At 42.0% G+C, this 13,517-nt stretch overlaps 1 pseudogene; it reads left to right on the forward strand.

The window, feature by feature from the left end:
• The first annotated feature begins 5,729 nt into the window (after nt 1-5,729).
• LOC128089843 (alpha-2-macroglobulin-like protein 1) overlaps nt 5,730-13,517 on the forward strand; it is a 29,187-nt pseudogene continuing 21,399 nt past the window's right edge.

Consider the following 13,517-nt stretch of genomic DNA (forward strand, 5'->3'; position numbering starts at 1 on the left):
GCCTGCATTTCACTCCCTCTCCCTGCTATTCAGAACTCCGCCTATGAAGAGAAAATAGGTTTTGGGCCCTCACCTACATGCAGAGGTTGTTCATGTTTGTTGTATCGGATCATATTTGTTTCTTCAAGATTCAAGAGAATATGTACCAGTGAGATAAAGGTTCCAAAAAATGACAGATGCAACCCACTGTTGTGCCTCTTTTTCTAGGAGAAATGACAGCTTACAGGCCATGACTCCCCTCTGTTGTGACACAGGAAAGCACTTCTATGTAAAAAAAGATTCTGTGCTGCAGCTAGCTGGATTCACCCATGTTATGGGACTTGTGATGTGGAGAAGCCATAAGTTCCAAATAGCTCTGGTATGGTTATGAATTTCTCAATTTGTGAAGTAATAATGATTCCAGACATATTTCCAGATTTTCTCCTCACAAAAGACCCCGGAGAATGGAGGACAAATAAAATTACTGTCGTTACTTTAAGAAAACCCCTTGCTATAATCCCTATTTCTTAGTTGCTTCTTAAAAAATGAGTGAACAAAAGCAGTACTCTGAAATTCTTGCTTGCCTCCTGTTAGAAGAGTTAGACTCTAAGTGAAGCCAGGTAACTCCAATCTTACAACAAAGAAAAATCCATAATTTGGAAGCCTGAAAGGGTAAATCTATCACCTGATAATTTCTAAGCAGCAATTTTAGCGTTACTGTTATCTTAGACTTGAAAGCGCGCATTCAGAAATATAACTTCATAAAATTCCTTCTGGTGTATTTTTATGTGATTTCTGTAGTACAGCATCTGATTTCACCTGACATGTAGTAATAGAAAGTGGTTATTTCCAAGCACAACAAGAGACACTTCTGCAGGATTATCTGCTTTGCCACAGCATTGTTTGAGCACACATACTCATCCTGAGAACCGAGATCTGTGACACATCTAAAATGCCCAGGTATGTCCCAGATTGAAGAGGGAAGGACTTTTCTCCCTGTCTCATTGACAAATACATTGACAAAATCAATGTATTCTGCTATTGCTCTCTGTTTGCACTACCAGTACTACTGCTAGCTCCCTGTGGTGACCTGATTTGGCACAGCCCTCAGGTCACTGTGGAGCGGGGCAACACTGACAGCACATGCTGCCTGAGTCATGATCTACTTGAGAGTGATTACTGTGGATTATGATATCTTGAATCCCTGGAAAAGTCTTGGGAAATTAGCTCAGAACTTTGTGCAAGAGACCATGATGCATCTTATAGAAATGAGGATGTTAAGAACTTCAGTGGTGAGCAGAGGCTGTGGAGTTGTAAGGGCTTTTTGAGGCTTTATTGATAGCTATAGTCAGTTCATGACAGACAGTTCTCCCAGTCAGACCTCTCTGTATGGGTTGTTACAAACATACTTCTTTCTGGTATCGTTCCTCAGCTCAGGTGGTTGCGGTCCATATTTTATTTTTCATATTAAAACTAACAGATTTGAAGGTCAATCAATACCCTGAGAGCTGTTTTAGGAAAAGCAGCTCTCTCAAGTAGCTGTGTAACTACAGCACTAACTGATCAAACTTTTATTTTCTGTATGTTACATATTAGAAATCTCCTTGGAGAAATTAGGATTTTCATAACTTTAATTCACAGGCTAGAGGGACTGAAAGTACTCTGACCACTCTAGAAAAGTGGGCTGGGCAGCTGACTTGTTCTCACTGGCACTGATCATTTACTGCAGAGGCCACTCTGAGATTGTTTCACAACACTGCACTGCTAAATTTGCACGGACACTAAAGCAACAAGAAGGAACCAAGGGTAATTCTCATTCATTCTGAGCTAATTGGCTTTCTGCATCCATATCTTCCCCTCAGTCTTCTCCAAACCTTTTTCTTCCTCAAGGGACAGCCAGGACTCTCAGTGAAGTAGATGCTTTTTACCCTTAGCTCCACTAGGAGGTGTTGTGGGAAGGAAATAACAGTCACTGGTCGAATGCTCTCTGTTCAGCCACAGATCCTCTTCACCCTCAGCACATCTGTATCCCAGCTATTGATGACTCTTCCTTAAGCAGTTCCCCAGGACTTCCCATGACACAACATCATGAGCAGTATCTACATTGCTCAATACTGTTTGTAAGTACAAAAACCAAGACTGAGACTTGCTGTCAACAGATGATTATCTGGGCCAAACTCTAAACCAAAAATCACAGTAGCAGCCCCAGAGTGTTGTTGGCCATGAGCCTTGAATGCTTTCACACTTGAGTGCTATCAAGCTACCCTGAGTAGTCCATCTGCTGCTAATATCAGGGGAGCTGATAGCAGGTGCCAACAACACAGGACAAGGATGTGCAATAAAGGCATGCTGCTTGAACTTCCCAAACTTGCCTTGCTCCTAATGTTACTTGAGCACACTCTACTCTGGGACATTTTCTTACTTCCCTTTGCTAATGTATCTCCTGTTCTTGCCTTTTGAGCTAGAAAAGTCTGAGACAGACTCTCTGAGGTTGTTGTTCAAGGATTTCTAGAGCTAGGCTGGATTACCTTCTGATGAAGCTACAAAAAGCACTGACATAAAGGTGGGACAGCAGACAGCCTATTGAAGCCAGCAGTTATACCACCAAACAAAGCTTCATGCAAAAGGCAGCAGTAGGAAACACCAAAAGACTTATTTGAATGAAAGCTCCGTCAGCCAAAGAGAAAAGGCTTTACTCCCACTAGAAAAGGCTTTCAAAACTAAGCTTTTGCATTCCATACTACATACGGTTTGAGGAAGATCTTGTAAGAACCACTGATGTGTTTCCCACTGTAACTTCTACTGTAGGGAGCACTTAGCCAGCTAAGCCAGAATTAACACGTTGCTTTACAAAAAGCACCTACAGTAGATACCATAGATTCATTTTTGCCTTGTTTGTAAAGGCATCTAATTTACCTACTAAATATTTTAATGTCAGCTTCTTACTGGAGAAAAAAGCAAAGCCCCGAAGAAGTATATTCTGGAGCACAGTAGAACATACGAGATGTTGGCAGGTCAGAAATAAACACATGCAGAAAGCTAGCAGGGTTATCTGACCAGAGTACTTGCAGAAATATACGGCCTATACTAATAGGCATTAAAGAGAGCCATGTAATAGAGAGAGCATGTTAAGGAGGACACATGAAAATCAAGTGAAATCTCAGGCATATGAAAAATGAAATTCCTCTGGGAAAATATTCCTTCTGTCCTGTTTCTGTTGCCCTGCCACTCCCAAGGACGTCCCCAAGACCAGTGGGCATATACAAAGCAGATAAGGTTCTCATAGCATGTTCCACCCATGTGAGGCAGAAGAATGCTGTCCACAGAAGAGTGATTCTCCACATAGCTGATTGCTAGTCGAATCCCTCCATGGAAATCTGAGCCTTTTCTCTGTTCCTCCTTCATGTCTGCTTTTGCTAATATCCTTCCTTCCTCTCCCCCTTATCCAGAGCTGAACTCTTGCAACTCTTGCCCTGAAAGAATGAATGTATCTCTCTTTTGGTTTGAAACCAAGGTAGAAATTACACCGCGTGGCTGGGGCTGGGATGTGGGTTGATAGGAGGGGTGGAGACAGTGTTTATTGCCTAGGCACTAAGGCTTATTGATATTTCTTCTGGGAGATATCTTCCACAGCCCTATCTTATGCAGCACAGCTTATGGCAGCAAGAGTGCTCAGTTACTTGTTTTGATACAGGGGCTCTATTTTTATAAGGTATCTTTATTGGGTTTTTACTGAAAGCATCTTGATGGGCAAATTCATTCTTTGTGATTTTGCTTTAGGATTGAATTTCTGTAGAACTTCCTCTTTTACTGCAACTTTACTCCTGCCCTTAAGCCTCTGGCCAGATCAACTCATGGTTCTATGCATAGTCCTGCCAGTGCCTCTCACTTCGCTGTGAATTAAGGGAAGAATTTTAGCACTTTATTATCTTACAGTTTTCTTTCTGTTCCCATGTAATTTCATCAGCAGCCATCGTGGAGATGCAGAGCCATGGGGAATGCATCTGAAATCAGACCTGTTTTCTGTCCTGCTAGTTTTGACTTGAACTCAAAACCCTGTTGATTTCAGAGAATCAAATACGTTCCCAGATCAAGGACAGAGAGTGCTTTAAACCTGCAGATTATCTGAATGTCAGTGCTAGGTTAAAAGCATACATTCTTGCTACATTACTTTGTTATCTAAGAGAGTGGATACCAAACACACATGTAGAAACCATGCCAAAGTAAATTCAGGAAACTGGGATCAAAGAGTGGGCAGGCAAAAAATTCATTCTATACTGTACACCTTTGGTTATGTTCTGCAAAAATACAGCTAGGGCCAGGACAGGATCAAGACAACAACCTTCAAATGAGGTTGTATCTAGAAGGCAAATAGGTTCAAGCCCTGCTCAGTTCAGCTGCCATCGCTCCCATTCAAGAAAAGTGAAAAAAAATGTTGCAGTGCCTGGTAGGACTTTGGAGGAGATAGGTGGTGGTGTCAACATAGAAGTACTTTATGACTGGATGAAGCTGGCAGAAGACTGGACAACTAGTTTGGGGAAACTTGGTAAAATATGTGGAGCCTTAAAATATATTGCTTTCTTTGGAAAGTCCTTACAATGAAACTATAACAGGAGCTTCCAGTGGGTAGATAGGAGCAGCCCTGGAGAAGGTTTCTGTCTTCTGCCCAGGAAGATCAGGCTTGAGTTGGATGGATGAGTGAACAGAGGTGTCAACAAAGGAAAAGCAGGTGAATTGAAAGATTTTGAATCGAAGTACAGATGAAAAACTGGATAAGGGAAAGATCACTGACAAAGCACACTAAGAGTAACAAGAATCATTTTGCTGGGTAAAGAACTGTCTGGATGGCCGGGCCCAGAGTGGTAATAAATGGCGTCACATCCAGATGGCCACCCACCATGAGTGGTGTTCCGCAGGGGTCGGTACTGGGACTTGTCTTGTTTGATATCTTTATTGATGACCTGGATGAGGGCAGTGAATGCACCGCCAGTAAGTTTGCAGATGACACCAAGTTGGCCAGAAGTGTTGATCAGCCTGGGGGTAGTAAGGCCCTGGGGAGCAATCTCTTCAGGCTGGCTTGTATCAGAAACAGTGTTGCTAGCAGAAGCAGGGAAGCAATTGTAGCTCTGTGCTCAACACTGGTGAGGCCTGCACCTGGAGTACTGTGCTCTGTTCTGGGCCTCTCACCATGAGAAAGACATTGAGGCCCTGGAACATGTTCGGAAAAGGGCAATGGAGCTGATGAGGGGTCGTGACAAGCTGATGTGTGACAAACCTCATGAGGAGTGGCAGAGGGAGCTGGGATTGTTCAGCCTAGAGAAGAGGTTCGGGGTGAGCTTATCACTCTCTGTAACTACCTGAAGGGAGACTGTGGTGGGGTGGAAGTTGGCCTCCTCTCACAATTGGGCTAGAGAGAATGTCCTGAAGTCATGGCATGGCAGGTTCAGGTTAGACATTAGGAAATGGTTCTTTTCTGAGAAAGCGATCAGGTGCTGGAACAAGGCTGTCCAGGGAGGTGATGGAGTCGCTGTCCCTAGAGATGTTCAGGAAGCTTTTAGATGTTGTACTGAGGGACATGGGAAATATTGGTAGGTGGACGGTTAGACTGGATGATCTTTGAGGTTTTTTCCAACCTTGGTGATTGTATGATTCTATGATTTTTCACACGTTATGCATAACAGCTGCTTTGGCTCTCATCCAGAGGTACAGACAGAATCCAGGCCAGCCACAACTGAGATAACCTTTTCTCCTAAGTCCTCATCAGCCTGGGTTAGATTTCACCCATGCCACATCTCCCCGTAGGACTCCAACACCCCATCACCTGGAATGCCATCTGAATTTAAATGTGGGTGGAAAACTGTACTGTGTGGCCTTCACTCTGCCCTTGGTGGAAATCAGTAAATATTAGCTAGTGTCATTAGCCTGGTAGATATAACAACTTCCCTCCCCTCTTTGGACTTAGGAGCATCTGAGGGGTATACTTAGGATTGCTCCTGCCCATCAGTACAGGCAGTTCTCTGTCCCAGGAAGATCTTGGCAGCTGTCTGTCCCAGCTCAAGCAATGGGAGCATCAGCACTCCTCTTAGCCTTGACTCTATTCCTATTTGCAGATGAAGCAAGTCTGGAACTGTGAGACCATCTTGTTTTGATTTTGGAGGGGGGCTTTGTGTATGTGTCCTCACTGAAAGATACAGTGCTGAGATGCTGCACTGTTTAGTATCACGGAGCTGCATGGGGGAAATCTTGTTATTAGGGAGACTGAGAAGAAGCAACTCCTACTGGAGTCTCAAACACTGCTGCAGGTAAAAACCCTGGCATTTGCTACTGAAGAAGCTGCTCTAGCAATGTAGTACTGCACACACCAAAAACCTATAAAAGCCACAAATCTTCCCTTTGCTCATCCTGCTGGCAGAGGTGAAATTCAAAGTGAAACTGAAGCTTTGGTCACTGAATTTTCGGTGTAATTCCTCACACCACCATTTTGTTTCTGTATACTTGCTATTGAGCAGTTCTGTCCTGGCTAATGGAAAGATGACAAACATGTAAGAGGCATGTTGCCATTTCTGGATATGGAAAGAGAACTGCATTACAATTCTGCAGCCTTTAGACATTTCTGACCTCTGGTTTCTACCTCTTCATGAAAGCAGCAGAAATGGATTCTGGTCTGACTGTCTCAACTTCTGGATGTTTCTAAAAATTTTTTTTTTCCCCTCTCCTCTCTTCTAGTCAGTACATGGTGGTGTTCCCTGCTGTCATTTACCGTTTCCAAGAGGAGCAGCTCTGTATTCACCTCAGCTCTGTCACTGAGGATGTCCACCTGGCTGTCACCTTGGAGTTGGAAACCTAGAATCAAACAGTGGTGGAAAAGGATGTGGAGAAGCCAGGCACTTTTGAGTGCATCGGTTTCAAGGTGAGTGTAGCTGTGATTGCTGTCTTACCAGTGGATGCTCTTACACTCACTTCAGACAATAGTGCTCTCTTGGCATGTGGTCCTTCTCTGCCTTGCCATGGGCTGCAAACAGGTGAAAAGTATTTCCCTACCAATTCACACAAAATAGGGAATCTTTCACTGTATAAATAAAAAAAAACTGTTCTTTTGATCTGTATTAGCTCATTTCACCCTACTTAAAGGTTGTTGGAAAACATTATAATGGTCTAAACAGTGAGTAAAAGTTAATGTTCGAAAAAAATCACAGTGCAATTTAATACATAAGAAATGCATTCTTTTCATTCTCACTTCCTCAGAAATCTGTCCTTCCAGCTCCAAGAGGATGATTTTACTCCAAGATTGTATCTGTACGATAAGTTGTAGTTGCAGTCTACATAGACATCGAGCTTGCTTTATGTTACCTGTAATTGGTGCTGATGGTGCTGAATCCACAGTGAACTGGATTTCACCTTGGTAGATATTTTGTTGGCGACTTGACTTCCTGTCACTGAAACCTTGCTGCTGTAGTTAGCTAAACTAGCGAAGCTGAGGCTGTGACATAACTGCAGAACTTCAGTTACATCTTAGGAGAGCCATGGAGATCTGTCTGGTGCTGAGGCTATAAACTTTCTCTGTCTTCCTCAGCACCATACTAAATCAGTATATCTATGTCCTGATTATCTTGTGAAGTCAGCAGAAGCCTAGAAGGGGCTGTAGTCACTTTCAGTTCTTACATCAAGAAGGCAAGCATTTGGTGCCAGGCCATAGAAGAACAAGTCCTGGTAATGGAAAGCCAGGGACATTTGTAGTTAGAAACAAAACAAAACCTTCATCCAGGTAAGTTCAGTCTTTCTGATAGTGAGATACCCAAAGTTTTTGTCTGACCACTAGCTTGTTTCTCATAACTTCCTTGATCAGTTCCAGATCTGGCCTCCCTGTGGTTTTTCGTCATTTGTCAAAGATCTTGCATTTCTGTGAATGGTGAGAATGACACATTCAATTATTCACTCTAACATTCATGAGTAAGATGGTACGTAGTCAATAAGTATAAAGATACTATAATTACAAAATAAACAAGAGAGTGTGGAAAAACAGATCATAATAACAGAAAGAGAATAGATAGAAAGCTTACCCATGTCCTGAACCCACTGCAAAACTCCAGAGGAGGGATCTCCAGAAGAGATCCTTTCCCAGTTGCAGTCAGCTCTTAAATGGGTCTAGGAGAGATGGAGCCAGGCTCCATCCCTTCCAGCAGCACAGGTGAATTTTGCTGCTGGAACCTTCACTTGTGCTCCTGTGGCTGACTCATTGCTCACCTCAGGTGATCAATCAGAGGCTCAGGCAGTGATTCAGCAGTTCCCATACAGATGGTGATTGCTCTTTCTCCCATGATATCAAGTTCACTAAAGACAGATTCACGTAGTGGAATTTGGACTCAGGAATTTGGAAGTTGTTTGAGTGAGTTAATGTCTCACTTCTGGGTTAAGATGAAAAGTCTCTGATGACTCTTTTTCTGTTTTCTTATATCAATCAACCTAGGTGCCAAAGTTAAATTCGTCAGAAACAGTTGCTTCAGCTACACAAGTAAGACACTTCTCTTGGCTGCCTCTCCTCTTACAAACAGGAATTCCATCTGTCTTGTGTTTGAGGTATACTCAAGGGGGGAGATGCAGGGTGAGAAAGATCATAAGGAAAGGAAAGACATAGAAAGACACAAGCATAATAAGGGGAAAGGCAGAGAAAAAATGAGGAAACTGAGGAATATGGAGTAGACTATGACTAAGGAAAGGAGAGTGGAGGGAAAGAAGGAAGTTGAAGATTTTAGTAGGAAGGGGACCTCGGTTTCTTCTTCAAGCTACTTGAAGTCTTATACAGTTGTTTTTTTCAATTTGACAGTCAGAAGAGGTGATTTTTCTTCATGTCCTGATACACAGCAGTGACAATGTGCTCTTTGAGGGTTACAAGAAGGTTCTGGTCAAGCCCCAGAAAAGCATAATTCTGATAGAGACAGACAAGGCCTTCTACAAACCTGGTGGAACAGGTGAGGAATGAAGGTGAAGAGGAAATGGGGGGCAATGTTCAAAGTAGCAGCCATATTTGGTGGGATATCTTCATCAAGCGCATCAAGCTAAGCTTGTTGGAACTAGAAGAAAGCAGGTCTCTATTTTCAGGATTTCCAGGAACAATGTGTAGCAGCATGCACTCTTATGATCCATGCTGCATCAGATGGTCAGCCTGCTGCTCCTGTGTGTCATTCAGGGGAAATGTGTCTTGTGATGCCTAAAAGGAAAGCCAGAAGTTTCCAAAATATTGAAAAATCTACTGTCATTTTTTGCATACTTGTTTACCTTTAAGTAGACTTTAGATTCACTGCGTAGATGCTGCGTGCTTAGTGCACCTCCAAGTTCTATAAATATGGCGACTTGCTCCAGAGTTTTCACAGTATGAACAGACTGCAGAAAGACAAATGACACTGTTTTATACTTTTTTACAATCTTTCCAGGTAAAATTATTTTCTACAGCATGCATGTATGTATATCTGTATGTTTATCTCCTAGACAAAGTTCTAGGTGGGATGAGATGGGGAGATGTTTTAGGATAGGTGATAGAAGAGCTGTTTGGGGGAAGACCAGAATACTGCTGAAGTATACTAAGAGAGACACAAATAATGGAGCAGAGGAAATGATAAGAGTATTCGTGCAAGCATATATTGCACTCAGAATGCTTTACTCTCATTTTCTTTATATTTCCAGTGAAATTTCGAATCATCAACCTTGATGATGACCTTATGGTCATTAAAAATGAGGTAAGTGTAACCCTGTGCGTTTCTAGATGGAGGAGCCTAAGCATGATACACGTTGAGATGCTCATGTAAAGCTTCCTGCGTGCTTGTTAAATCATAAGGATAAATGATCTTTGAAAGGAAACCACTCATCTATTGGCCTTTTGGAGAAAGACTGCAGTGCAGACTAGAACAGGAGGTTCTAGTAATATCTTCCTCAGACGCATAACATAGGATCTGGATGGAGCAGAACTTTTCTGGTGTACTGTTTAGGTCTATACAAAACTGAGCTTGTTTCTCTTTTCTTTTTACAGTATCTTCAGATATGGTTGCAGGTAAGTGACGAATATCTGACCACAGGGAGATGTCCGTCTCTTCCACTGTGCCTTTCACTTCTAGACTGGGCTGCACCAAAAATGTAACCCAATAAATAAGTCAGTTGGAGACCTTTCTACTTGGTCACCCTGGGTTCTTCATTCAAACCAGCTCTCTATGATGCACATAGGTGAGCTAGAAACAGTAGCGAATCTCAAAAACCTCAAGCCCTAAAACTGGTCTGTACAGAGCATAAAGCACAAAGCAAAATGATGAATAGATGCAGCACAGCTGCTTGTCTTTCCTAAGGTATTATGATGTTACCACTTCCCAGTACCTTTACTGACAGCCTTTGCAATTCAAGAGTTTAGTTTACTGGAGGGAGAAGGAATCACAATGTGGCAAGGTGTACTATTTCCTGAGGCAAGGGTAAGTCTTGGTAGTGCATTCTTGTGCCTGAGTATAGTTGGACTACCCATCCTGTCAATTTGATTTGGTGGCTCTGAATGCTCTTTCCAAAATAGGATCCTGAAAATAATCGCATTGCTGAATGGCTGAATGTGAAGTCAAGACATGGCATTGTGGATCTATCCTTTCCCCTGGCCTCTGAAGCAGCCCTTGGGAAATATACCATTTCAGTGCAACAAGACATGGCTCAGAAAACATTCAGTTTTAATGAATATGGTAAGACTTAGACAGCAGAAGTGAGGAAAAAACACTGTGGATATCTAGAGAAAGACGAGGGTGATGTGGCCATGTTCATCAGACCTTTTGCTCTGGGAGAAGAGCAGACAGGGGACGTGGTCAGAACCTTCGGAACTCTAGAGGTTCTGCAGCCAGGTAGGGTAAAAGGTTGTAGTCTATCATGTTGTTCTAGTTGTAGCTGGGCCCTGTAATGAGCTCTTGCTGCTTCTCATTGTTTTCTTCTTCTAAGCTAAATATACTGTTCAGCTGCCATAACAGGAGTGGCATCACATCTTAACCCCATTCAGTTGCAGTGATATGTGTAAAAATAAAACCCTGTGCTGTTTATAGTGTTTATGGCTCACTAGGTTGGAGTAGAAAGCAGTTCTTCGTGGAACTGCAGCAGCAGAGGGAGGCACAGGCAAAAGGAGTAAGTTCTGTCACAGCACTGGAATGAGTAAGTGGGAATATTATATTCTTTCCCCTCTGGACTGTAGCTATAGCAGAATTTCTAATTGGTATCACTTTTTTTTTTCTTTTTTTTTTTTTCCCTTGGTCTGTATCTTTCCAACTTCTGTTTGCAGAGCTGACAAAGGTTGAATTAAATTTTGAGCACCTTCCCTTCATCACAGAAGATGAGGAATTTCAGCTGAAACTATGTGGCAAGTAAGCACTGTTGTGATCTGTCCTCTGGCTCCATAATCACCTCCAGATTGCTAGAAGGAGAGAAGTGGCCTATCAGTACAGTGGTTTTACATTAACTTTTTGTTGAGGGAGACAAATCACTCTGTCAAGCTAGTTCTTTTTTATATAAGTCATTTACTATGACACTGAAGGATACTAAGGTTGCTGGTTAGAGGGCACACTTGAGACAGTGGCTTGAAACACATTCCCAATGTATGGTAGTGGGATGCAAGCTGATTTTAAGGGATGATGTTTCTGAGCAAGCAAGATACAACACTCTTCTGGGCTCCACTTAACCCTAGATAGGGCAGGGGACCTGGTTCAATATTTCTGCCGAAGCAGTTCATCTTCAGACGTATTTTTCTCTCCTTTGACACAGGTATACCTATGGAAAGCCTGCTCAAGGGAAAACAGATATTACTTTTATCACATTGTTGCAGTATGAAATGCAGGATTTCTCAAGTTCTTCTGAGATGAGGAAGCAACAGAGCTGGGTGGGTGAACAAATAAGATAGATGAAATTATCACCTGATGAAAATGTCTATTTGTCTGTCTGTCCCTTTAACCTGCCTGATTGCACCCCTAATGCACAGAAATCTGTTTAATGTAGTTTCTTCCTACTTGTTAGATGTATAGATCAGACCATTTATCTTCCTGTGACTTTACTGCTCAAATACTTTTTGGCTGCCCATATCTGACTCACTGTTTCAGGAGAAGGTGTAAGCTCTATAAAAGTAATAGTGTCTTTGGTCTTTCAAAGAGTTTGTATGATATTATGTAGAATTAAATCACTAGTCTATTCAGCCCTGTGTCTGCTCCCACCAACACATGTGGTATCAGAGCATTAAGTCACAGACTCGATGCACTATTTGTTGTACTGTTCATACAGTTTATAGATCATCTTAAACTTACCAGTGTCCTGTCAAAGATTATGTCCAGTGTTAGTTACACTTTTTTGCACATCTATGCTCATTATATGCTTGTGGTTAAGCTGCAAGCCTAGTTTTTCTTACAGCTTTCAGATGCACCTTTTTAAGGCTCAAAGTCACAATATAACATTTTTAAATATCATGTCAGCTAGCAACAAGTCTGAATAGAAAAATCCAGATGGATTGCTGCATTTTTAAAAATTCATCCAGTAGCAAATTATCTCCATCTGAAACGCTGCAGTCTTAGCTGTGCAAAACGCCAAATGAGTGCCAGCTTCCTTCATCATGCAATAATCCCTGCAAGGTTCTCAGGAGAACTCAACAGGCACAATTAAAAACACTTTGTTCACCCCACCTCTCATGGCAGACTGTCTGTACCAAGTCGCTGTTTAATGCTTGGCACAGCTCTTGAAATCTGTAACTGGTTGGATGCCAATTTTTAAAATAGTCACATCAGAGAGACAGTTGTGATTGGAATGCCATCATGTCAGCCTTTATTCACAACGGCCAAAAGATTTTAGGGAGGAGGCTACCTCTAATTCAGATGGAAACATAGTCACTTAGGTGCAGGATCTGGGCCTAGTGCAGTCTCCTTCTGAGTTTGTTTTAGACTTACTTAACCACTGTATAATTTAACTGAAGAACTTTTTAAATGCCACATTTTTTTTTTAAATCCAAGTGTGTGAGTTTCTTCTCTTGCTGTTATCCATGATGGATTTGTGCAGTTATAGGTTTTGAGCTTCCTTCTGTTCCATAAGTATTTAGAAGTATTTCTTTAGGATTACTTACCATATATGAAACAGCTCCTCTACCTCCAGATCATCCTTCTGTTTGTGTTTCCATTCCTCCAGACAGACAAAAATGGTTGTGCTTAATTTACAGTAAAGACAAAGGCTCTGGAATTAAATGAATCTGACAACTACATAATTGTGATAGGAGAAATGGAGGAAATTGGAACAGGTACTGGAGAATATGTGAAAAGTTTCATAACTCGCAGCAGGCTTCTTTCTTTGTTTGAAATTTTTTGGCTTTGACCTTCCTGCAGTAGTTCTGTCTTCCATCATGATGATGGTCTCTATTCTAGTACTTCTTCTATCTATTATTACCAGATTTCCCAATCCTCTCTACCCTTCATCTCCACATCTACCTGCTAGTGGATGTCATTTTAGTGATTGCCTGGACACCAAGGTGTTTCTTAGCTAGTTGCAAAGCCCTG

This window comes from Tympanuchus pallidicinctus, unplaced genomic scaffold (genome assembly GCF_026119805.1).
Source record: "Tympanuchus pallidicinctus isolate F22 unplaced genomic scaffold, pur_lepc_1.0 scaffold40, whole genome shotgun sequence".
Classification (NCBI taxonomy): Eukaryota; Metazoa; Chordata; class Aves; order Galliformes; family Phasianidae; genus Tympanuchus; species Tympanuchus pallidicinctus.